Source organism: Pteropus medius, unplaced genomic scaffold (genome assembly GCF_902729225.1).
Source record: "Pteropus medius unplaced genomic scaffold, Ma_sr-lr_union100, whole genome shotgun sequence".
Classification (NCBI taxonomy): domain Eukaryota; kingdom Metazoa; phylum Chordata; class Mammalia; order Chiroptera; family Pteropodidae; genus Pteropus; species Pteropus medius.
The window spans coordinates 1,062,766-1,089,688 of record NW_024346692.1 but is presented as its reverse complement, the minus strand read 5'-3'; the positions used below and the strand labels follow the sequence as shown (position 1 = coordinate 1,089,688).

At 38.5% G+C, this 26,923-nt stretch overlaps 1 long non-coding RNA gene and 1 pseudogene across 1 annotated transcript; one reads left to right on the top strand and one right to left on the bottom strand.

Moving 5' to 3' along the window:
• Nucleotides 1-4,913: 4,913 nt before the first annotated feature.
• On the bottom strand, nt 4,914-20,725 carry LOC120613737 (uncharacterized). Its single transcript, XR_005655762.1, has 4 exons — nt 20,685-20,725; nt 19,850-19,929; nt 14,081-14,195; nt 4,914-5,033 (listed from the first exon to the last, which is right to left on the bottom strand). It is a non-coding gene; the product is annotated as an uncharacterized LOC120613737 (long non-coding RNA).
• Nucleotides 20,704-20,825, top strand: LOC120613785 (uncharacterized; annotated as a pseudogene).
• The last annotated feature ends 6,098 nt before the right edge of the window (nt 20,826-26,923 follow it).

Here is a 26,923-nt window from a genome sequence, read left to right as displayed (position 1 = left end):
GCGAGAATGGAATGACAAACTCATCCTAAAGGAGGCGCGGGTTGTGAAATGCGCCGTGAGCTGTGAAATGCACCATGGGTTTTGGAGTCAGACTCCTGCCAGCATCCCCTACTAGCCGGGCTGTCTTTGGGCAAGTCACTTGGTATGACTTAAGTTTCAACTTCATTTTTTTAAATAGAGACAATACTATCGACTTCACAAGCTTACCATGAGAATTAAATTATATTATCTGTTTAAAACATACCGTACACAGTAGGCACCTGTTTATGTTTCTTAGGTAAAGGTTGAGGTTTCCTGGAGCTCTAGCCCTCATCCCTTGTTACCACTTTATCTGCGTCACGCTCTACCGGACAACTTCTAGCTTGAAAGCTCTAGGAAGTAGGAACTGACCTGCTTCTTCCTCACATGCAGCAAGAGATCAGCATTTTAGGGTGTGAATGCTGAAGGTGTTATCTAGTATACCCTCCTTGTTTCATTGAAAAGAAAACTGAGCTCTAGAAAGGTGAGGTAACTTCTTAGTGTCAAACAAAAGCTCTAAGACACCTCTCACTTGGACACCTGATTCCCATGAGAAATTTTTAATAGGACTATCCTGTGGGTGTAATTTGAGAGACTTTAACAACCATCTCCATCACCCTTTTCACCACTAAAAAAAAAAAAAAAAATTGTCACAGACTCTGAAGCCAGGCCATGAGTTCAAATTCTGACTTTACTATTTCCTAGCCGCCAAATCCAGGGCTAGTTGCTCAAACTCTGTTTCAATTTCCTCATCTGCAAAATGGGAATGAAATAGTTTCTATTCCACAGAGTTGTCCTGAGAATTAAATGGATATATGCAGAGCACTTAGTAAAATGCCTGGCACCTAGAAAGTGTTTTTATAAGTGTTAGCGCTTCTTTTGTTAATAACATCAATTTTTTGACAATTTAATAACAATAATAAATTTAATAATAATTTAATAGGTTAGTAATTTATATATTTATTCTTTCAGCCTTCTACAATACCTGAAATTTCTACCATTTGCCACTTCTCTGGGAGTGAAATATGATTAAAAATCATATTTTACATCTATATAGGTCATCTAGGAGGAGCAGCATTACAAGTCACAATAAGTCAATAGTTGCTTTCCTGATATCAGATTGGAACACATTCTTAATATCTGAAAACTGAAAAAAAAAATAACATTTAAGATAAGATATAGAAAATGTCAGTTTTAGCTGCAGACGAACAGGGACTTGTATTTCTAGGAGAGGGTATGAGTGGACTGGAACAGCCAGGTTACATAAGAGATGAGGAAAGGAGGAAATCTGCCCACTTTTCTTAGTGAAAGGGTATATTCTAGGAGAGTCCCTTCTTATGTGATGCAAGTAAAATAAAGTTGTACAGTTTAAACTTTGATGAAAACTTTGCTTCAGTCGCTGTAGTCACCCAAAGCACCAGTGTGCATAAATACAATTCTGTGTGTGCACATGAAAGTGTGTGAATGTACATACATTCCATAGATGTGGCATCTCCAGCCCCTCAACTTCCCATGCCTTCCCATGGCATTTCCACTCCCTATAATCACCCCAGCTTTGCCCAAATGATGTTCAGGGGGAAGCAGAGGCTGAGGAATTGTCCCTCCCCACTCCCTGAGCTTTCCTCCTCTTTGCCTGACTTGCCCCCTGGAAAGCTCTCCTATTTGTTTTCCATTGTTTTCCATTTTAACACAGAACCACAGATAAGAACAGGCTTTCTCTAATTTAATGGACTTTTCTTCTAACTAAAGGAAAAAAATCAAACCAGCCATCAAATGAATCAGGATCTAGCTTTTACAAAGAGAAAACCTGAGTTCCTCTCTAGTTACCTGTCAGAATATGAGTGTCTTCACTGCCCAAACACCCACCGAAGTCGCTGTGGAAAATGCAACCGCCTGGGGCTTCTTGATTTCCCAACTTGGCTTACTTCCCAGAGAAGTGAAACAAGGGTGGTTGGGGAGGGATGTCTGTGGACAGCCTAACCTCCAGACTGCTGTGCCTGCTATGGAGAGAAGCAATTCTATTTCTGAGTCACAGCTAAAGCCAGAAGAGCCCCCTCTATTCATACATTGATCTGCAGTGGGAATATTCTTCCTCAAACCTTTTAAGCTTTCAATACCTTGTAGAGGAATTTCATATTTGCTGGTTCTTTTTACCTTTGTGATGTCCCAAGTGTTGCTCAAAATCTCTAAGAGCCCTACGTGGGCTCATGATCAGATCTGGTCATCTCATACTTACCATTCCCTGGACACTGGTCACTTCTGCTGGTCTTTATACTCCCAATAGCTTACAATGCTTCCTCCTGGAACCAGTACAACTGTGTCCACCAGCAGCTGCCACCCCCTCTAAGAACCACTGAGACTGCCAGGCCTTGTGGCCATTTCTACCTCCTTTCAAAAAGTGTTATTTCTTTTTGTATCTCCAACCAGTCAATGCCACTTCATATTTTAATGCTGTTAAAATGTCAAAGCTGTTTAGTGCAATGGCAACTAAAGAAGGCTGCCTCTCTCTTCATTTTACATAATTCCTCTTAGAAAAATACCAACACTATGCTTGCTGCCTGTTCTTCAAGGTCCGATGCAATATTTTCATTAAACAAAGCTTTCCATTTTTACAAACAATTTCAGTGGTTTTAGATAATAATAGTTCATGTCTACTCATGTCACAGTCAAAGTGAGGGCAAGCATAGGCAGCACGGGGGCTCTATTCCTCCCTGTCATTCAGGGACCCAGGCTTCTTCCTTCTCGTGTTTCTTCATCCTTAGAGCCTAGAATTCTCTACTAGATCATTTGCATTCCCGATCATGCAGGAAGTTTTATGGGCCAGGCCTAAGGTGGTATATGGGACCTCTGCCCACATTTATTTAGCCAGAACTCAGACACAAAAGATGTGTGTCGGGAAGGTATGAGCTCAGGAAGAAAAAGAGCATCTAACCAGTCTCTGCTACACTAGTCACTCCAAGTCTTTATAGAATACAAACCTGAGTTTTTGGTGGCGAGACGGGAGTTCAGGTACTTATCTACTTAGAATTGCCCTTCTCCTCTAAGGACTAAAGCTTTGTTCCTGAGCTGGGCTTGTCATCCTGAGTTACAGCCTTCCACTGTAAGGTAAAGCTCTCCCAGGAGGCTCCTCAGTCTCACCACAGCTAGATTTCTGGAAGCCATTCCTCCATCTGTCAGCAGGGCTTGGACCAGTCTGAACCCACTGGCAGACCTTTCTCAGGCTCAGAGTACTACCTTCTGCTACACTGATGTCAAAGAGAATCAGGAAGTAATAGTCAAAATGAGATCCAAAAAAGCTAAAAGAAAATACTGTAACAAATAGCAACCAGAGCAAGACTGAGAAAAGCAAAAGAGATGTTCGGCAAAGATTATTTTGGGATTAAATGCAAATGCCAAGGACCTCATGCAGTCAGCCTTGCATTTGGATCAGGAAATTCAAAAAGGGCATGTACTGTGGCATATTCACTTCTTATCACAGAGAACTTGACTCTATGATCAGGAGTTGCATGGCTTATCAGGAAGACAAACAAGTTTATGTTTCCAGAGCGTCCTTTAATAAAACCCAAGGGCTCATACAGCTTAGATTCATACAGACTTCTAGTCTATAAAACATTTCAGAGTCTACACTATAAAAGGCTGTCTGGACTTTGAGATTTTTTTTTTATGGTCACATTGGTTAACGAAATCCAGTAACTGTCGGGTGTACAATTCAACAATAAGGCATATATATTGCATTGTGCGTTCACCATCCATAGTTAGGCTTTTTTCTGTCACCACATATTTGACCCCTTTTACCCCATCTATCTCTCTCCACCCCCTCCACCCTCCTCTGGTAACCACTAGTTTATTGTCCATGTCCATGAGTCTGTTTGTGTGTCTTATTTGTTGCTTTTAGGTTTATATCTCACATATAGGTGATATCATATGCTTTTCAACTTTTTCTGTCTGGCTTATTTTGCTTACTGTGATTATCTCAAGGTCCATCCATATTGTCGCAAATGGCAGTACTTCACCTTTTTGTATGGCTGAATAATATTCCATTGTATATATGTACCACAGTTTCTTTATCCAATCATCTATTATAGGACACTACAGTTGCTTCCATGCCCTGGCCACCGTGAATAACGCTCTATGAACATCGGTGTGCAAATATCTTTTATGTTTTCAAGTCTTTGATGTAAATACCAGTAGAGGGATTGCTGGATCACATGGTACATCAATTCTTAGTTTAAGGAACTTCCATACTGTTTTCCATAGTGGCTGGACCAATTTGCAGTCCCACCAGCAGTGTATGAGGGTTCCTTTTTCTCCACATCTTCTCCAACACTTGTTATTATTTGTCCTGTTGATAACAGCTATTCTAACAGGTGTGAGATGGTATATCATTGTGGTTTTGATTGGCATTTCCCTAATAGCTAGTGACGTTGAGCATCTTTTCGTATGTTTGTTGGCCATTTGTATGTCTTCTTGGGAGAAGTGTCTGTCCAGTTCTTCTGCCCATTTTTTGATTGGAATGTTTGATTTTTTGTTGTTATTGAGTTGCATGAGTTCTTTGTATATTTTGGATATTAGGCCTTTATCAGAGGCATTACTTGCAAATATATTTTCCCATTCGGATGGTCGTCTCTTTATCTTGTTGATGGTTTCTTTTGCTGTGCGGAATTTTTTAGTTTGATATAGTCCCATTCATTTATTTTTGCTTTTACTTCTCTTGCCTTTGAGGTCAAATTCATAAAATCCTCTTTAAGTCCAGGATCCTTGAGTTTAGTTCCTATATTTTCTTCTATGCAATTTATCATTTCAGGCTTTATATTCAGGTCCTTAATCCATTTTGAGTTAATTTTGGTGTATGGTGATGGACAACAGTGTAGTTTCATACTTTTGCAAGTGGCTTTCCAGTTTTCCTAGCACCATTTATTGAAGAGGCTTTCCTTTCTCCACTGTATGTTTTTGGCTGTTTTGTCAAAATTATTTGCCCATATAAACATAGGTTTAGTTCTGGACTCTCATGGGCCCTGAGATTTAAACAAAGACTTCTTCTTAACAAGAATTCTTAACTTTTAAGAATGACAGTCTAATTAAGGACAGATCCACCCAGGCCAACTTAGCTCTCTTTCCTCTAGGCCATCGTCATATCTTATTCATATGTCTACCGAAACACTTGTGGTAGCAATGGGGATGGCAATAACTATCATTTACTGAGTATTCATCACCAAGAGGAGAAGACACTGTTTTGCACCCTTGCTAAACTTGATCCAAAGCTCTGCCCTTCCCCAGCTTCTCCCCGCAAAAAATCCAATGGACCAAGCATATTGTGACTTGTGTAGTTTTCCTAAAGATTCCAGGAAATCAGGGGAGGGGTCACAGGGCCACAGTATTTCACCAAAAAAAAATTTGTTAGACACATCCCTTCTCCCAGGTCTCTGCTCCTGGCTCCATCACTGCATCTTCCTCCACCAGGACTGGGTCTGTCCTGCCTTTAAGCTTTCTCCTCCTCCCTTTCCTGCCTCTTGCTGCCATTAGCCTGGACATGAAGCTGGAATCTCACCTCCATACTACAGAGAGCAGAATCTTAGCATGGGAGCTGTCACTTCAGACAATGGAATTCTTACACAACGTTCTCCATACTATCCCTCCAATATAGTCTTGTTTAACTCTCACAATAATCCTATGAGGTAGGTATTACTACCCAAGTCTTACAATGATGCTAGATAGATAAAGCTGCTTGCCCAAAGTTGCACAGGTCCTACATGCCTAAGGATTTGAATGCTGGCTTGTCTGTTTTTTAATCACAGCAAAGATGTCAAATACACGGCACATGTGCTACAATTTGTCCTTTCTCCATTCATTGCCCATATCAGTCACCACATTCTTTTACAGTGAGCTTACACTCAGCTTTAGAATCCTTAACTCAGCTATCCAGGGGGCCACTACATGTCAATTTGATTGGGCCTAAAAACTGAAAACTATTTGTAACCTCTGCCTCACTAAAAGCATAATAACCAGGCTAAAAACCCTGTTAAGACAGTACCTGATTCATGATAAGTGTTCAATGATTGCAGCTGATATTTGACTAATGTTTATTCTAATTGTTTGGGAGTCTTAGCTGATGAGTCAGACATGTTCTGATTGATTGGTCAGACATAACCTATGTCTGATTAATTGGTCATAACAAAGCTATGCAGTACTGGTTTGTTAATATTTACCTGCACCCCTAGTTGAATCTTTGGTTCTGTGCCTCTAGCTAACTGCTTAAGTTCTAAGTAATGCTCCAAAAGTCAGTAAATTAGGGCACCACTGGTTGTGTCACTGACATACTAGAACACTTCATTTTTCTGCCCTTCTTGGAGTATTTATCATAAACAGCTGTGTGCTGTAACAATTTGAATATATGTCTACCATATTAAAACTCCTATACTAAATGCTGAATTCTTAAAGAAGTAAGAACTTTGGATCTTTTTTAACCATAAATAATACGGAACACATTGCCCCAGATGTTTATTGGATAAATGTGAATTCATGAATGAATGATTAAATTATGAGAGAAGAATGAAATCAATTTACAAAAAAGTTCAAAAGAGGGGAGGGGAGGATATTTTTATAATTAACAAAGCTTTTTTCTCTCCTAAGTTCATGTTCCTTGATTCATGCCATTCAAATGTTCTCAAGTTCTGTCATTGCTCTTCGTACCAATGCCATGGTCCAAGCATCCAGCCTGCATGACTTCAGGAACCTCAGTCCCTATGCAGGTTTATCCCTTGGTAGTGCTTGCACACTCCAACCACGCTTCACAGCTGTCACTTCTCCCCTCTCCCTCTGTTAGATGAACTCGGCTCTTCTGATAATCATCTCTGCTCATCTCATCTCTGTGTCTCCATAAGGCATCATAACACAGAGTAGGGAACTCTGACATTTGGTATTAAGTGCCCTGCTCCTGGTGTCCACTAGCTATATCTTTCTCAAAGGGCCATTCCTGGCCAATTCTTTCTGCAGAGCTAGATGTAAAATTGTGAACAAAACCAGCATGATCCTCGCCTTTCAATCTTTTGGGGGAGATGGGCATTAAGCAAGTACTAAATAATGTATCACCACAAATCGTGATGAGCACTATGAAGGAAAAGAACCTTGTAACTTGAGAGGGAGAGTAACAGGGAAAATATAGATTAGTTTGGGGAAGGGACAAGGAAATGGCTTTTTGAGCAACTAAGACCTGAAAATTTGGTGGAAATTGGCGCCATAAAGACTGAAGAACAGCAAGTGTGAAGGCCCAAGTCAGAGAAGAGCCTGATTCAGTGCAGGAAACCAGTAGGCCTGGAGGAAGGTTCCAAAGAGCTCATGGTGAGAAACGAGAGACAGAAGCCAGATCACGTAGACACCTTAAGAGCCTTGACGTTGAAGGACTTTAATCAAAACAATGATATGATCCAATCGGCTGCTATGTGGAGAATAAGTCAAAGGAAAACAAGAATGGAGACAGACAGAGCAGTTACAGAAAAAAGGTCGTGGTGGGTTAAGTTACTTAGGCCTTGTCTCTCAGACAAAGGTTCTGACTTTTTGCCTGCTTTCCTGTTCTGGCAAGAAAGAAAATATGGATGCTGTTTATTTTCTTCTAACTATACAAACTATTAAGCTTTACAGAAGTCATATCTCTTCTCCTGTGAGCCTGACTGTAGATGGTACAGTTACCTATACCCAACCTGAATGGCATACCTGCTACTCCAGCAGCTAGTCTCCCTGAAGCTGAAGTCAGCTCTCATCCATCAAGGGACTGGATCAAATTGCACACAGACACTGAGGCTCCCTGGCTCTCTCCTGGCCTGAGTGATGCCACTGGGCTATGTGGAACTATCGTCTTAGATGACAGACCAATACACAATGTCTTTCCCTCTATATCGACCTGTCCTGAGGGAAAGATAAAAGGCCATCATGTGCGATATACTGTACAAAAGTAAGTTCTCTGTAACACACAATTAAATACTATCCATTATTCTCATTTCTACACAATGAACACTTTTGGTTTTCCTTATTTGAAGCATATTGTTATAATGTAATTTTATAAATTATATTAAACCTAAAATTTATTTCTCAAATATTCTTCATTATCTTATAATCTAAAAAGTATTTCTTAAATATTTTAAATTATAATCTTGCCTCCAAGATAACCTAATAAAATCTGATCATCATTTAATCTGACTGGCTTTCTGGGTTTCACAGCGAGTTTGGTTCATCAGCATGGGGTTTAATATGACACAGTACTTGACGTGATGCTTAATTTATCTCTAGAATGTTATTTGAGGGTTTGAGAGGAGTTATCACAATGACAGAAGTAAAAGGATATATGTAGCCACAAACCATGCAGAAGTTGTGAGACAAATAGCCAAATAAATCCACCTTTGCCTCCACAAATACTTTCATTCATTCTCTTCTATTTTATTTTCCTTCCACGAGCTTGTCCTTAAAACACTGAAGGCTCTGGGAAATTTTTATTTTTACTTATCCAGTTCTTAAAATCTCATTCATTTCTTTTTCTTCTTATCATAAATATTATCCTTTTATATCTTAGTCTTTGAGACCTGAATAATTACTTTTTATTCCCTTACCCCAGTCTTAAACACCAAAGGCGATTTGCTTAGAGATGAGATGTTGCATAAAGGTATTTCCTCCTTCCTAATACAAATTTTCTCATTTTATTTCTTTTTCTCCATTAATCTTAAAAATCTGAGTTTTGTTTTCTACTTGGAATATTTTGCATGAACCTAATCTTCCCTCTTCTTCCTCAGTCTTAAAAGCCACCTCGTCTGAGGTGGTCTTATTCAAGAAGATGTTTTCTAATAGGTTTTTATATTTTCCTCCATCACTTTTTGAGGGAACACTTATTCCCCAATCCTCAGATTTCCATATGGAGAGATTTCTGCTAGAGTGTCATGTAAGAAGTGAATTTTGTGATTGGTGAGTTCAAAAGAAGGAAGGGCATGTTTACCATAGCTGCTATCCCTTTGGGATTCATTCATTTATTCGGTTTTTTAAAATTATTCATTCGACAAATATTTGAGCGACTGCTATTTTCTAGACCATATTCTAGATGCTGGGGGTGTAGGATCAAATAAAATAGACAAAAATTCTTGCCCTCGTGGTGTATGTATTTGTGAGAGCAGTAGAAGAAGGCTGGGGAGAAGATAGATAAATAAATAAAATATATGTGTCATATCATTACAGACGTTATGGAGAAAAATAGAATAGGGAAGGAGAATGATGGAAATATAGAAGTTGCAGGTGGCAAGTGAAGGTTAGAGAAGGCCTCAGTAAGAGGGTGACATTGGAACAAAGAGTTATGAAGGCAGCATGAATAGGAAGTGAAAAGCCTCTGAGGCAAATGCATGCCTGGCCTGTTTGAGGACCAGTAAGAATGTGGCTAGAAAGGATGGTTCTAGAGAAAGAGTAAGAGATGAGGTCACATATGGCCAGGGCAGAAGCAGGTTATATAGACTTTGTAGGCATAAGTAAAGACTTTGGCTTTTAGTCTATGTTAAATAGGAAGCCTTTGAAAGTTTTTGGGCACAGAAGTGTTTGTTTGACTCAGATTTTTTTAAAGATCCCATTGGATCACTTTGCTGTTCTGAGAATAGACTGTGAGGATAGTTGGGGTGGTGAATAGCTTTTGGCTACTGTAATAATCCAGGCGAGAATTGATGTTGGCTTACACAAAGGTGGTGGCAATAGAGATGGACAAGTGATAGGACCCTTAATTTATTTTGAAGGTAGAGTCCACAGGATTTGCTGATAATTGAATGTGAGGTGTGAGAGAGAGAGGAATCAAGGAGACTTTGAAGCTTTTGGCCTGAGCAACTGGAAAACTAGAGAAAGGGGGACAGGAAGGACCAGGCTGGAAAAGGGAGATCAGGGTTTCATTTGGCACATGCTAAAGTGGACATGAATTGGCCATGCAAGTGGAAATGGCGATTAGACAGTTGGATATAAGAATCTGGAGTTCAGGAAGATATCCCAAGTGGAGATATAAACTTGGGAGTCATTAGCATATAGCCCATATTTGAACAAGATCACTAAAAGAGTGGGAGTGACAGAAGAGAGAAAGGAAGGAAAGAAGAGGAGACAGTGAGCACTGCAGCATTTTCACACTCAAATTTCAGCACTCACAGTTCACAGAGAAGGGGAAGAACCGGCAGAGGAAACCAGCAGGAGCAGCCAGTGAGACTGAAGGATAACCAGAGAAACCTGATGCGCTGGAAGCCAATAAAAAAAAAAATGTGTTTGGGGAGGGTGTGATCAATTGTTTTAAATGCTGCAGAGAAATCAAGGAAGAAAAGACTAGGAGTGACCTGCCTACCTTCAGAGCATGCATTTGGGTCTACTCTGTGCTGTGGCTTAAGGAGCCTGCAGTTGTTCCGCTGTGCCATTCTGGGTAAGTCTCTAATTCAAAGAAAGAATTAGCAATCACTTTTGGCCACAGATCTAAGCCATGTCACTCAGTCTAGCTTTCTTTCAATAGTGAAGCTGATATTTTTATCTCCATCTGCCCATCTCTTCAATCTATTCTCGGTTCAGTCCAAGCTCTGCAGGGAAGATAGCTATTAACTTACTGGCCCCTAAACCTCCAACAACCATACATATTATTTTGGTGTACCTCTGCTTGATAGGGGTAAAGTTTTGTTCCCTTGTATAGAATGTTTTCTCAATAATATTATTTTCCCTTCTTCTTGCCATATCTTAGAGAAATTCTCCCCCAGTCTACTTTTTTCTTCTCTGGTCCAGCTTTCTAACACCTCAAAGAAGACCCTGTTCTTCTTCTCATTAGCAGTAGATGGGATTAACAGACCATTCTTAATTATTTTTCTTAAACAAGGTACTGCAAGATTCATAAACCTCTTCCCAGAAGCCATACTGTACCTCTGACACAAGGGAGAATAAGGTAGATTTTTTTACAACTTTACTAATTTAAAAAAAATAAAAATAAAAATAAACCCTCTTTATGGAAAAACCATGCTTGTATGTTTTCATGTTTCTAAGAGGACTTGCCCCTTGGTGACTCAAATGACGTAAATATGATGAGATATCTCCATGGGCTCATAGTATCTGCTTTGAGCAAAATAATAGGTGAAGTGAAAAACAATCTTACTCCTTGGAAAATTCACGAAGTCATTCCTACAGACACTCAATTGCCCACTCTCATTTATGTCCTGACAGAGGTGGAGACCACCAGGAGCTTAAAGGAAGCACCCTCAGGCGGAGAATGGGCGTCAGCAAAGCCCTAAAGGTGATAAGAAATCCTCTGATGGCCTCTGGCCCTGGGTGTCTGAAATTTCTATTTCAAGATCAAAAACACCAAGGTACAATCTAGCTGAGAAAGGACACTTGCCATAATTTCAGAAGATCCTAAAAACAAAACCAAACAGGATTTCTTAAAGAGATGATATTGCATGTGAAATTATACATATTAATTCTTCATTTTCTCTTTTAGGTTGGACTTAAAGACCTAGAGTATTTTGTTGTCATTTGCCTTGTCAATAGCTTTAAGGAATATTAAGTAGGATTCTTAGAGAGATTGACAAAATAAAGCTATTTTTCTTATTACCATCACAAATAATTTATTTTTATTCTACTGCCCCCTTTCTCTCTAGGAGTAAAATTTTATTCTTTTATTCAAGAGATTGTACATCAAGCCACTTTCTCATTCTTGTGAAAACATTTATTTTTATGTTTCTTTTTATAACTTGGCATTAAAGTCATGAAACTCTGTTGTCTTATTCTGGAGATTTTCATTTACATAAAACTACTTTTTCAAAACTTCATTATGAGTCTTTAAGACAAGAGGATTTTTGACAGAGGACATTTCACATAACGTTAAATTGTTCTTTAAGACTACAAATTTCTTTTTTCTCTCGGCCTTAAATACTTACGATTGTGTTCTTTTATTGAGAAAAACCTGTATGCATCTTTTCTCTCACCTTGAAACTAGGACTAGAAATATTAGACATTGAAGAATTTCATTACCCTTAGACTTTATGTTATGTAATTTTTTCTAAGTAGAATAACAATTTAATTTTCAACCTATTTTGCATTACATCATTATTCAGGCTTTAAAATATTAATCCCACTGATGATATATCATCTTTTTCAGTTCCTGGTACATGGTAAAGTTCATGTTCTTACATTTTAATTTAAATGAAGGAGAAAATTACGCAAAAATTTAGTTTAAAATGGAATAATAAATTTAAAAACTTCTTTAATCATAATCGCATTCGATGTATTTCCTCAGATATTGTTTGTTCACCTATCAACTTTATTTTTATGCCTTCTAAGTAAATCCAGATTGATAATTTCCAATTAAAGGGCAGTACAACCTTCATACTGCAACAAAAGGGACTACTGCTCTGGCTACACCAGGCTTTGAATTGTCTTCCTTGAAATGGTCAAAGTTCCCTCCAGCGCCTAAGTGGGGGTTCAGTGCCATTCAAATGGAGCATGCCCCTGCCAGCTTCTGCTTCTCTCCTTAGGGGAGCTCTCAGACCCTGCCCCCACCCAGAAGCCCATGAACTTTGCAATACATTTTAAATCAAACTGTTTATATTAATGAAGTCTGCTAGAAATACTTCCCCAGCTCTTCCTCCACCAGCCAACAGCCTCCCCACCGCGCAGAGCCACCCCACCTCACTCCCGCACCCATAACTAGTGTCAGCCCTGCTGAAGGGGATTTGAGTATGTGTGATTCTTTCTTTTAATAACATTGGATCTCAGTATTAGATGGGATCTCAGAAGTCTACAAATCTAATCCCCACTGAGTAGGAATTGCTGCTGTAATCCTCAGTCATTTCATCATTGCTCAGACATTATCAGCTCCTGAGAGCTCCTGGCATGCAGCAGATAACCGCTGTTGGATAACTTTGTGACTATTACCCGTGACCACACCCTGCAATACTAACCTCCCTTCTGAGCCTTAGAGAACAAAGCCTAATCCCCGTTCCATATGGCAGTCCTTCAAATGCCTGAAATACTGAGGCAGGGATCTTAAGAAATTTTGCTTGAAGTTATTTCCTCTTTCCTATCCAAAAAAAAAAAAAAATGTTCCCCACTTCCTTTTGCCATAAGTACATGAAGTTTTGTCTCTCGGTGCAAGAGCTTTCCTTTGACATTAATTTCTCCTTCAGCCATCAAGCCTCACATTCTCTAGAGAGGTTTTATAAGAACTCTCTCCTTGTTTCTCTTTCTATGTTAACCTTAATGACCTGAGGTTTTGTTCTCATTTATGAGAATGAAGTTCCTTTCTTCTTTACTAGGCCTTATTTACCTTAAATAAGAGAAAGTACCTTTGAGAAAAGATTTTTACATGAAGCTTTTCTGCCTATCTCATATAATACCTTAAAAATTCTTTCTTTAATGTTAATTTTTATCTTCCACCTTTGTTCCCTTATCTGAAAAACTACTGAATACATTTTCCTCTACTCCCCAGTCTTAAAGATCAAATATGCAAGAGTCTCTTTGCTTCTGGTACAAATGTATTGCTTTTTACACCTTAGCCTTATAGATCTGTGAATTTATTCTTTAGTGAACAGGCAAAAAATACAAACTGGCAACGTAGAGAAGATGTATAACTAGGACCAATGAGCAGGCATTACTTATTATTTTTATATCATTTTAATTTTAAAAGAATAAAAGAAGCTATGATTCATTTCTTTATCTTTTTGTGTGTCATTTCAATAAAAAATGTCATATATTAATATATGTACAAAATGAATTTCAGCTACTTAAAATAATGACATAGATCTAAATGTACTAATATGGGAATACGCCCATAGTAAATTTCAGAAATATATATGTATAAAGTGATCCCGTGTGTGTTTGTTTACATGTAAATATGTTTAATTTATATAAAAGGGTACGATGGACTGAATGTTTGTGTCTCCCCAAAATTCATACGTTGAAACCTAATATTCAGTGTGATGGTATTTGGAAGAAAGGCCTTTGGGAGGTGATTAGGTCATGAAGGCAGAGCCCCCATGAATGAGATTAGTGCCCTAATAAAAGAGACCCCAGAGAGTTCACTCACCCCTTTTCCAGGTGAGGACAGAAGAAGTCGATGGCCATCTATGAACCAGGAAGCAGTTTCTTACCAGACACCAAATCTGCTGGCGCCTTGATCTTGGCCTTCTCAGCATCCAGAACTGTGAGAAATAAATTTCTGTTTTTTATAAGTCACCCAGTCTATGGTATTTTGTTATAGCATCCTGAATGGACTAAGACAGGCAAGATAAATACAAAACTGTCAAGGGTGGTTATCTCTGGGAGGTATGTTCTGTTGCATCTAGAAGGGAAAGTACTGTTATAGGAAAACCTTCACTTTTGACTCTGTATTCACTTGTATTAGGGGATAACGAGCATATATTTCTTGTAAAATTTTTGAAGTTGCCACCAGAACAGAAATAGAAAAGGGTAAATATATTAAGGACATAGAGTCAATCAAGAGGAATTATATAAAATGTAGATATTAATTTCCATAAATACTTTCCTAATATCTACTTAAATTTTATTTACTTCAAATTATGTCACCTAGTTTAATTTTATAATCTACCCTCCTGGTTACTTTAGTAGTTATTATACTTAACGTTGATTATAACTTCCCAATGAAATAATCTGTGATGAACTTTGCTATCTTTCCCCTCGCATTCTGTAGACTAGGAAAATATCTCTTAAGGAGACATTACACATGTTTACCCATGGTAAAATTTTTGAGTTTTCATATTATAACCTTTCTTCACAAAGAATTCTTTTTTCTAGCAATTAGCAATTTTTAATTTTTTCACCCAGTATGCAGGTCCCAGCTTTGTCAAATCCGTTTTCCTCAACTTGACTCTAATTGGGTTCAATTTCTTGGAGATATTTTCATAGGATATTTGAAAAAGATGATAAACCAGAGTCTCCCCTATCTTCTTTTGCTTAATAAATATTCCTTTCCCTTGTTTAATTTTTAAAAACAAATAGAATTTCTGGTTCCTACAAAGACAGAAAATTGGCATAAATTGCTGGTTCCCTTCCCCAGAATCAGACAAGGAAAAGCTTAAAGGGAACATGAATTCCAGGAACTAATGACATGGGCTGTAAGAGACCTCTGGGGAGATGGAAGTAGTGCACCTGAAGTGGGCAGGGGCAGATGGGTTGGCTATGGCCTGGGGCAGAACACTCGTAGAAAGAAATAGGTTAATGAAAACAAGTTACATTTCCTCTTGCTTTCTCCCTGCTCCACTTTGAGGCAATGATTGCCTTTGCGTTCACAAGGGAAATCAGTGAAAGAGGGGTTCAGGGAATAAAATCAAGCAACCAAAATCTCAGCTAGAGTTAGGAGTTAACAAAAACAAGGGAGAATTAACCAGCTTGGGGCATTTACCCCTCCATACTATTTCACCATACTCCCTGGCTATTAACTTTCAAATTATATGTCTAGTTCAGACCTTGCTCTTGAACTCTAGACTCATATAGACAAAACTGTCTACTCATAACTCTCCTTGCGTGTCTAATAGGCATCTCAAACAAAATGTGACCTCAACCAAATTCCTGATATTACCCTCAAAACCTGTTCCTTTTGTAGCCTTCCCCATTACAATAATTGACTATTTTAGCCTTCTAGTTACTTATTCCAAATCTAATGTTACTATCTTCGATTTATAAATTTGCACAACGGAGAACTATGCAGCTGTAGAGAGGAATAAGATTTCTATGTGCCACTACAGAATGAATTCCATGATATATAGTTAGGTGGAAAAAGCAAAGTGCAGGGTGAAGTGTATAGTATTCTATCTTTTACATAAAAAAGGATAAAATATGAAAAAATCCATATATTTTCAAAAATTGAAGAATATATTAAAATGTAATAGAAAATGGTTACTTTTAGGAGGAAGAAGTGGATTAGAGAAAATAGATTTAGAAACTAAACTTCTCTGAATATACTTTGTTTTATAACTTTTAACTTAGAAACCATGTAAATAGTCTCAATAATTATAAAACAAAATTAAATCAAGATAGGAAAATATCAGTCCTTGAAAACTGAAAACAAAATATCAAGTATATCAAGTTGATGGCTTAACTATATAAAGGAGAATTAATTCAATAACTTGAAAATACAGAAATTTGACAATACCCTCCTAGTGAAATATAATCTAAAGGAAAAAACATTTGCAAAAATCTGCAAAAAAAATTGCAAAATAATCTTAAGTTGTATTCAGGGATCACATTGCTGATAACAATAGTTTGAAGCTATTAAACACATGTATATAATAGGCTAAAGGAAATAAGTAATTTGTTAATGATGTTTGAAAGTATCATATATACACATAGAATAAGCTAAAGCAAATTAAGTATGTTAATAAATAAGAGTAAAAAGATACAAATATAAAGTCAATAAAATTAATATTTTATTTAAATTGGAAATATGAGTATTTACCCATGAGATAGCTTTCTTTTTCATACAATACATATTTCTAGCTCTGTCCAGGGAAAAGGCCTATGACCAACCCAATGAGGACCCCTAGTGCCCAGACTGTAATCTATAAATACCATTTCTCCTGAAAAGGAACCCCAGGCTCCTTGGGCAAATGAATGAGCTCCTGTGTGGAGCAGGAATGAGCCTGGAATATCTAGTCATACTAGAAAACAAGGAAGCTATTGAAGTCCACTGGGGTCATGTCGAAAGGTCACAAGAACCAATGCGAAGGAGTTCCCAATGGTCAAAAATGGAAGCAATTTGAAGGGTCTCCCAATAGCCAAAGACAGGATATTATCCATAAGAATCATGATTGTAATAAAATGAAACATATAAAATATAGTAAAATCTATAAGTTTATAATAATACTTTAAAATAAAACCTCAGTGATCACCTTTAGAGAATACAAAAGAACCAAATAATTTTTCTAAAAACTGAAAATTTGAGAAAGTTAATACCTCATGGGGCAATCCTTGCACAAGAAATGAATGATGAATATTCCCTCCTTCCCTTTCAAGAAGACAAGTTTTATGCACGCTCTATATGACCTCCAAGAGCATTCTGGGAAGGATTAACCTCTGTTCCCCACAGTGGGATCAACTCAATGATGTGCTCTTAGGTTATCTTCCAATTTCCTGCTTCATTCTTCCTTCTTCTGTTCCTTCATAGATCATTTTCCAAAATAACCAACAACCATCATGCAAGTCCTTGTCTCAGACTCTGCATTTTTGAAGAACCTAGGCTAAAACAGTTGGTAGTAGAAGTAGCTCTTGAAAGTAGACCCTCAGAAAGAAATTTGGAACTGGGTTACTTACAGGTCAGACATTGATTGGTACGGATACTATTATTGGTGATAAGTAAGAAAGAGATAATTATAAAGATAATAGAGTTGGTTGGCTTTTGTTCATAGCTTTCAAAGCTTTGAAGAAAAAAATATATGTGCTCAGATTAACAACTCGAAACATCCTGTGAAAGTGTCAGACATCTCAAGACATCCTGTGAGAGTAAGAGAAAGCCCCCATGGCAGTGTTTAAAGAGGTTCTTACCCTTTGTAGCCACAGGGGGCAGACTCTGCTGAAAATCAAGTCCAGGATTTCATTGCTAGGCTAGCAGAGCTCAAATAATAATGAACAAAAGCCTGAACAGGTCTCAAGTCAAGGTCTAAGACCTGATGTGAGGATAGTTAAAACCAGAGACTAAGATGGGGATATCTGGATGTAAGAGTCTAATAACCTTGAGCTCTGATACCTCTTAATCCTCCAAGTTGGCAAAAGCAGCTCCATCCCCAACTCACTGAAAGAGAACAGCCTCCATTCTATTGGAGACATCCAAACGATCTCACCTGAGGTAGATTCTTCACAAAACGGTGCTTGTCCTCCTCAAGATCTGGCTCCATTTCCCTAACTGCCTTCAAACTGAAGACTAGGAACAAGTCATGGCACAACTCAAGTGGGAAATTCTTCCTCTAGAAACATACTGTATACACACCCAGTGAATTTGAATACCTGGCCAACATGTATCGGCAGGAACTGGGGAATGTGTGGGAGTGGAGCTTGAGGATGTTAGACAGGGAGGGAAGGATATAAGGCAGGACAAGGGAGCGATTATTGACATGGGAGCACTCTTTCAGGATATGAGGCTTATTGTCCTGATAAAGACACACAAAGTCAGTCCTCAAACACTGTTGGGATGACTCCTTGAAGCTTGGACATAATGCCGGTCTGCCATGAGATAAAAATGCCGGTAATGCCTTTGACAGAGTGTTGAAGATGTTAGTAGGTTCAGGAAAGTACAAATGTTAGAATGAGTGTTATATGAACCAGAGAAACTGCTGCCTAAGTAGGTTCCCTAGGAAGGCCCAGGGGGCACTCCCATCACAAGAGCAATGAGAGGTAACACTGGTGATGGGGCACCAACATCTTTGAGTTCAAAGGTAAGTGTCCTCTACACATCATAGTTGATTGCAGGAGATGCTGCCATGGAATTGGGCTCTCTATCATTAACCAGGGTGATAGGATTCCAGAATAACAGAAGCAAGATGGTAGCACCTAATCTTAAAAGTTGAGGTAAAAATTATTGTAGTACAGACAAAGGCTGAGTAATAATCAAGGTCCCTTGGCCTATCAAGATCTGTGGCAGTGGCTAATAGACCATGGTGTTACTAGGAGAAATATAGATGGGCAACAGATTAGAAAATTACTTGGTTTATATAACCACACAAAAATTATATAACCACACAAAAAATTGGTGAGCAAAAGGCAGATATCAGTCACAATGGGTACTTGCAGTCTCATTTTCTAGATCTAGGGCAGTTCTGAGACTCAGAGCCTACTGATTGAAGAGGAAGCCTAATCCCTTCAATAAATGACTCTGCAATGCCACTGCAAAAACATACAACAAGCAATTCGCCATTCCTCCTCCAAAGGGATCTGCAGCCATTTTCCAGACATAATGGGGAAAGGGGAATACCCAGACCTTTTAAGAGCTATTGGATACACAGTTTGGGCTGATACTGATGCCAGGGGACCTGAAATGCCATCATAGTCCCAGGTTAGAGTGGAGGTTTATGAAAGACAGGAGATTAAGTGGAGTCCTAGCCCCATTCTATCTCACGGTGGGTATAGAGAGCACATGAACCTACCAGTAGTTGTCAAGTCTCTGAGTGCATCCTTGGGATGATTATATTTAAAAATGGGGAAAACCCTCAGATTTGTTTCTTGACCTGTTGCATAAGCATCATTGTGGTAGAAATGGTCACGTGAAAGCCTCTGGAATCACCTGCCTCCTCTTCCAGTCATGATACTATGTCAAAAGGGATACCACATACTGGGAAGAATTACAGAAGTTAGAAGAATTAAAGGAAACAGAGAAAAGGAAAATTGATCAACTGACAGTTGCTGATTTATTACTATAAACTTATATAAACTTAACCAAGTGGTAGTCTCAATCACAGTTTCTATACTAGATGTAATACCTTTTCTGAAACATTGGTATACATTATTAATCTGGCAAGTGTGTTCTTTTCAATCTCTAGCAGTATAGAGGAGAAGAAGATTTTTTGTTCATTTGTTTGTTTTTAATGTGGATGGACAGCAGTACTCATTCACTGTTTTTCTCCAGGGGTGTGCTAACTCTCCCAGTCTCTGGTATCTTTCATCATGGAGCTGCACTTTCACCTGGCCCAAGGCTCAAAAAAAAACCATCCAAACAAACAAAATACAAAAAAAAAAAAACTCCATCAGAAGCTGAAAGAGGTACAGGCTTCTGTTCCATGACAACATAAACCAGCAGATCAGTGATAACATATTTGAGTTGCAATAAGAAATGATGCCCTATACTGACCTTCAGAGCATTAAAAATGGCTGCTTTTTCTCTTCCACCTTTTAAATCTTGCACAAATTTCTTTTGTCACCAACCTCAACCTGGAACATCAAAGGGAGGGAAATTCTGAGAAATGTAGTTCCAGCTTAGCTACGTTCAAACAGCACAAAGCCACCCCATCGATTATCTTGAGTGCAGTGGAAATTATCGCCGAAGTAGTTCTCAAATTTTATTGTGCAAAAGTATCATCGGGCATTCTATCCACTGCTACTTAATAAACCTTCCCATATTAAAGGCATGAAACTACAACTGTTTTACTATACTTAGGGCTTCTATAGGTCAAATATTCCGACAGAGCACACTGAGGATAGTGTCTGCTTCACAACATCTGCTTCAAAATATCTGCTTTACAATTTCTGTTCAAAAGACTTAAACAGGGTTGTACCAGATGGCTGGAGGCTGGAATAAGCTAGAGTCTTCTTCACCATGTCTGGTGCCTGGGCTGGGATAACTCCAAGGCTAAACTCAACTGGGATTATCAACCCAGTTTTTTTAATATGGCATCTCCATGTGGCTTGGACCTTCTCACAGCATGGTAGCCTCAAGTAGCCAGGCTTCTTACATGGTAGCTCAAGGCTTCAAGGGCAAGCAAATAAGAGAGAAGCTTCATGGTCTCTCTAACTTAACTCAGAAGTCATGTAGTGTCATTTCTGTCACATTCTGTTATAAATGAGTTACTATAAGTGAGTGACTAAAGCCAATCCAAATTCAAAGGAAAGGGAAATTAGATTCCACCTCTCAGTAGAAAGAATGTCAAAGAATTTGTGATTATCTTTAAAATGTAATGCTGGAGTACCTTTCAAAATGCAGATTCCATCTATGGCCATGCCACCCTGAACACGCCCGATCTCATCTGATCTCGGAAGCTAAGCAGAGTCGGCCCAGGTAGTACTTGCTTGGATGGGAGACCACCTAGGAAGATGGGGTGCTGTAGGCATAAAATTAATTAATTAATTAGTTAGTTAGTTAGTTAAATACAAAATGCAGATTCCAACTTTTGAATTAAATACAGTGGTGTAAAAGCAGAATGCCTTTTAGAAATACCCCAAAACATCAAGAGGAAGAAGAAACACAAACATGATATTCAGCAAAATTAAAAAGTAGTTGAAGCCCTGAATCTCAAAGGAGACAAAAGAATGATAAAAGCAGAGAGGATTAAGCAGAGATTCAAGAAAATTCAGTGAAGGGTGATCACCCAGGGCTATAGATCTCAGAAAGAGTTGGCAAAGGCATTTCACCAAGGTTAAGGGTATACGCTGGAGTGGAAAATTGTAATAATTTGTTTGCAACAGTGGGGAATAGGATGCACAGGTTGATTCCAAAAGATACAGGAGATGGTCTTAAAGAAGAACCCCCTAGACTAGGCATATTCACTCCTTCCCCCATCTTTTTTCTCCCCTTCATCATCATCATCATCATCATCATCATCATCATCATCACCAGCAGCAGCAACAGCATTGTGATCATCTGCTCATAAGGAGGTAGGGAAAGAGACAATTTACACTATGAACTAATTTTATCTGGTTGGAGAAGAGAGAAAAAAGACCAATGAATTCCCACGTATATCACAGAATTGTTCTTTTAATGTCCCTAACTTGAAACACATTCTTGCCCTTTTCCCACATTGATCTTCTATGACAGCTGACTCAGTAAAAACTCAAGTCATTCAAAATTGAGTAATCAAAATGGAACCAGCATAGGAGCCATACAGAGATACTATATATGTGTGTATATATATATACATACATATATATATATGTATGTATATATACATATGTATATATATATGTATATATGTGTGTGTGTATATATACATATATATATAGAGAGAGAGAGAGAGAGAGAGGAAAGGAACAGAAAGGGGGAATTAAAAAACACTCAACAGAAAAATATCTATATACAGATCAGATGAAAATTTAGACCTAACATTTTGTCATGAATTACAAAAATCTAATGATGTAGTTATTATTATAGAACAAAAGTAAAAGGCAGAGATACAAAAGCTCAATAAACTAAAATAACAATACATGCTTCTGAGAAAGGAAAGCAGGTGGGTGGGAAACTGGGTTAGAAGGAAACTGTTTACTACACATCCCAGGACATTTTGAATTTCTGAAATATATTTTTTACTCTAAAAAATATACAACATTTTTAAAAAGTGACTAGTTTCTCTATTTCCCCTCCCAGAGATTTTGATTTAGGCCAAGGATTCTGCGTTATTAACAGGCTGTGCAAGTGATTCAGATGCAAGGAGCACACTTGGAGCAACATGGATCCACATCACAGGTCCACATAGCAAAGATTATAAGAAAAGTATCACAGAGAAGTGAGGATGAAGACATCCAGGTACTGATCTCAGTAGAATGGGAAAATTATAACGTTGTTCTAAATAGGATAGAAGGGGAACGTCCCAAAATTCAGGAAAATCCATCCGTGTAGATGTAACTGGAAACTAGATCCTTCTACCATTCTAACTGCTGTTTTAATATAGATAGACTATGTCATCAAAAAAAAAAAATAGCTGATGTTACAATTGAGTTATGGACCTAATAAAGTTCCTCTCTTTTGATTCCTCTTTTTCTCCAAAATTGCTGATTCTGATCAGCCTCTAAGTTTCAAATAAGCATATTTTACACAGCATTTTCCTTCTCCATTCTAAAAAATGTACTTGGTGTAGAATGGAACACTAGACACTAATACACACACACACACACACACACACACACATACACACACACACACACACACAACCTGTCCGTTGCCAACTTTCCTAGCGTCCTGTCCCTCCCACACCATCCCCCGATCCCACCTTCTTCCATTCAACAAATATTTATTGAGAGCTTATGTTTCTAGCACTATTCTAGGTACTGGGGACAGATTCCTGATCAAGGTCCCTCCTTATGATGTGTGATTCCAGTGGAAAGAGGCTGACAAAAGAAAAAAAAGCATAAAAATAAATTAAATATCTTCAGATAATGATAAGTGCTCTGGGGGAAAGGAAACACATTATGTTGAGTAGTCAAGGGAAGTCTCTCTGAAGAGTGATCTGAAACCTGAATGACAAGGAGACGCCCGGCAAGTGGATTTCTAGGGGAAGAACATTCCAAACAGTGGAATAGTGAGAGCACAGGCCCTGATCTAGAACATGCTTGCATTTCTAAGAAATGCAAAGAAAACCAGTATGGCTGCAGTATAGGAAAGTAGAAGGAAGACACTAAGATATTAGATGAAATAAGGTGTGTGTGTGTGTGTGTGTGTGTGTGTGTGTGCATGTATTTCTACCATTTATCTCTACAACGTTTGGTAGTAGGTTGCATATATAATGCCCCCGCACCCACTTAATACTTCAGTGTGTATTTACTATGAACAAGGATATTCTCTTACACAACCACAATACAGTTCTCAATTTTGGGAACTTCAACATTGATATATTTATCTAATCTCTAGTCCATACTCCAATTTAAACAATTATTCCACTAATGTTCTTATAGCATTTATTTCCTAGTACAGGATCCAGGCCATAATCACAGACAGCATTTAGTTGGCATGTCTCTATTCTCCATTAAGCTGAATCAGTTCCTTATTCTTTTTAAGATTTTGGCATTTTAAAAGAATACAGGCCAGTAATTTTATAGTATTTTCTTCTATTTTGATTTTTCTGATGTCTTCGTGATTAGATTCAGGTTACAGGTGTTTGGTTGGAATGCCACATAGGTGATTTTCTGTTCTCAGAGTATCAGTCCTCAGTCCAGACGCACATCATCCCTTGTTGGTGACATTAATTTTGATTATTTTGATTCTTTGGGGAAGGTATTGTCCAGTTTCTCCACTGTGCCATTATTCTTTTGGAGAGATATTTTGAGAGCATATAAAAATCTTACTCCTCATCAAAGGAACTCTTTAAACATAAACATATTAATTTCTATCCAAGAAAATTGACTATAATTCCTAGGTTCAATTTTCTAGATTACTTAGACAAATTTCTTAACCTTTTGTTTAAACCAAGATCCAAAGAAGGCCTCTACAATGCATTTGGTTGGTATGTCTCTTAAGTGTCTTTCGGTCTCTGGCAGAGATCATAAATTCTTAACAGTTCTTACAAGAATGAAGTTCTATGATTGAGGAGAAGGAAAGTCATTATTCTATTTCCAGTACCTGGCACATAGAGCTCATAAATTTTTGTTGAACTGTGGGCTCCCCACTTTTCTCACATGTACACACACCGTCTCATTCTGCTGAGGGTATTTGCTGTGCTGTGGCCTCTCCCGGCTCTAAAATCTTGCTGCTGAATGAGAAGAGCTTGGGTGGGATTCCAAAACATTAGCATAGCTGAAGTCCCAGCCAGATCTGGGCCGAGGCTGCTCAAGGCATGGGAATATCTGAGCTGCCAAATCAAGAGGCGAGGTGTAAAATGGAGGAAATAGGACTTCTTTGTCACTACCTCAGGGCTTAGCTATGTAAGACTAAGTGCTCCTTGCAATGACTGCTGGTATGGAGAGGAGCTTCAATCCTGGATGACATTGACTGTAAAATATTTCAATACCATTACTAGGAATGGTAGAAGCTGAAAAAACTCACCTCAAATACTGCAAACTTGAGTGTGAGTGAGTGTGTATGTGTGTGTGTGTGTGTGTGTGTGTGTATGTGTGTGTGTGTTGCAATGAGGCTCAATTCCCCTTTGGTGCAGGCTCTTATGTTTGGGAAAACTGCTCAAATGGGCCACTTAGTTTAATGAACTGAAGCAGAAACTGTGATAGGAAATGGCAATGTTTGGGAAGCTGTGACTCCCTGGAACCAAAGGACTCTGAGCATTGGCAAAACAAGTCAACCACATGCCAGCTGAGGTTGTCTCTGCAGGTCACTTCCTCTGGAAAAAAAATGTTTGGGTTAAGTATGAATTTAGACTGTGCTGTAGCTAAAACATAAATGATTATTTGAGGGAGATATATTTATCCTTATTTGAGCAAACTGCAATCAAGAGATGAGTACCTGAGGCAAAGAAGAGTGCGAGAGAGACTAACAGACATTATCTGTACCTCACTCCTGAAGAAGAGCCACAAAGATAACCAACTGCTGCTGTTCTACATATTGTGTATTTAATTAAGGTTTTCCATTCTTTCAGTTGTTCAGACCAAACATCTCTGGATCATCCTCAACACCTCACACTCCATTTCACCAGCAAAATCTCATTAGTTGTACCTTCAAGTTCATCCAGAACTCAACCATTTCTTACCATCTCTACAGCCCCCACCCTTGTCTGAGCCATCAACAACTCTTATCTGCATCACCTCAAGGGCCTGCTGACCAGTCTCCCGGCTTCTGCCCCTGCTGCTACCGCCTGTGATCAACACAGCAGCAAGAGAAGTGCTTTTAAACCTTCCAATGGCTTCCCATCTTGCTCAGAATAAATCCGAAGTCCTGATAATGAATAACCTACAAGGTCTTACATGATCTGCCTTATATTCTATCTGTATTAGTCAGGGTTATCCCAAAAAACAGACAGGGAACAAAAAATACACACACACACACACACACACACACATACATATATATGTATATTATATGTATATATATACACACATACACATACACACACATATATATAAATCTATTTTATTTCATCTAAGTATATTTAATTGTATACATATACATGTTTATTATAAGAAATTGGTTTGTGTGATTATTATAAGGAATTAGTTCATGTTTCACAATCTGCCATCTGCAAGTTAGAGACCTAGGAGAGCCAGTGTTGTAAGTTCTAGTCTGAGTGAAGACTAATGTTCCAGCTCAAATCCAGGCAGAGATGTCAAATTCTCCCCTACCCTGCCTTTTGTTCTATTCAGGCCTCCATCAGACTGGGCCCACCAACACTGGGGGAGGACAATCTGGTTTACTGGTCTACTGATTCACATACCCAGCTTGTAAGCAGTGGAACTGGGACTTGAACCCAGGCAGCTTGCCTCTCGAGCCCATGCATGCACCCACTCTTGCTACTACCTTCTTTTCTCAGTCACCTCCAGCCACACTGGCCTCCTCAATTGCCTCAGCATACCAGGTACTCTCCCATCTCAGGTCCCTTGCATGTGCTCTTTCTCACTGACTTGAAAATTTCTCCCCTAGCTCTCTCCTTGATTATGCCCTCATTTCTCCAGGTCTCTGTTCAAATGTCACAACCCTCTCTAAAGTGGCACACACTGACACACCTCTGCCTCAACACATACCACCTACCCTGTTAGTTGATCCTTGAACAATGCAGAGGTTAGGGGTACAAAGCCCTCACGCAGTCGAAAATCTCAGTATAACTTAAAACAGCCTTTCACATATGTGGATCCCCACCCACAGATTAAAAACACACTTGACCTTTGATGCTTACTGGCTCATATCCAGCCCTCAAATTCCACTTCATCATAACATTTTACTCATAAAACCACTGTATAAACAATACATACGATATCTTTTGTCCACAGTACACACACATTCAACATTATTCAATCACAATACCTAATAAATTACAAAGGCAAGTATTTCACAATATCTCAAAGTCTTTAAAACACCTAATAGCTGTGCCTTAAAATGATGCATCCATGTAATGCTCTTGAAACAGCTGGGTTCAGTTCTTGGTAGCAGAACCAATTTGACCATGGGGGTGGAGAGTACCTGAGTTCCTTTAATCCTCCAAACAGTACTGCAAGGTGACATTATTACCCCAACATTACAGATGTAGAAACTGAGGCCTGCAAAGGTTAGGAAATTTGCAGAAGAGACACTAGTCGCACTAACAGGACAGAGTCAGATTGGAATCCAGATCTGACCCAGTGTCTTCTGATTCCCAAATGCTTTTGCTCCTTGATTGTGTTGAGTAATAACCCATTTCACTGTACCTAGTTTAGCAACTAAAATAGGTGATTAGATCTAATATTAAGAACAGTTCTGTTAATCATTCAGTAGTTATTAAGCAACCCCCAGGTATGGCGAGTGAGAAAAAAAAAGCTAAAGAAAAATAGATCTTTGCCCTTTAAGACATTAATTTGTAAA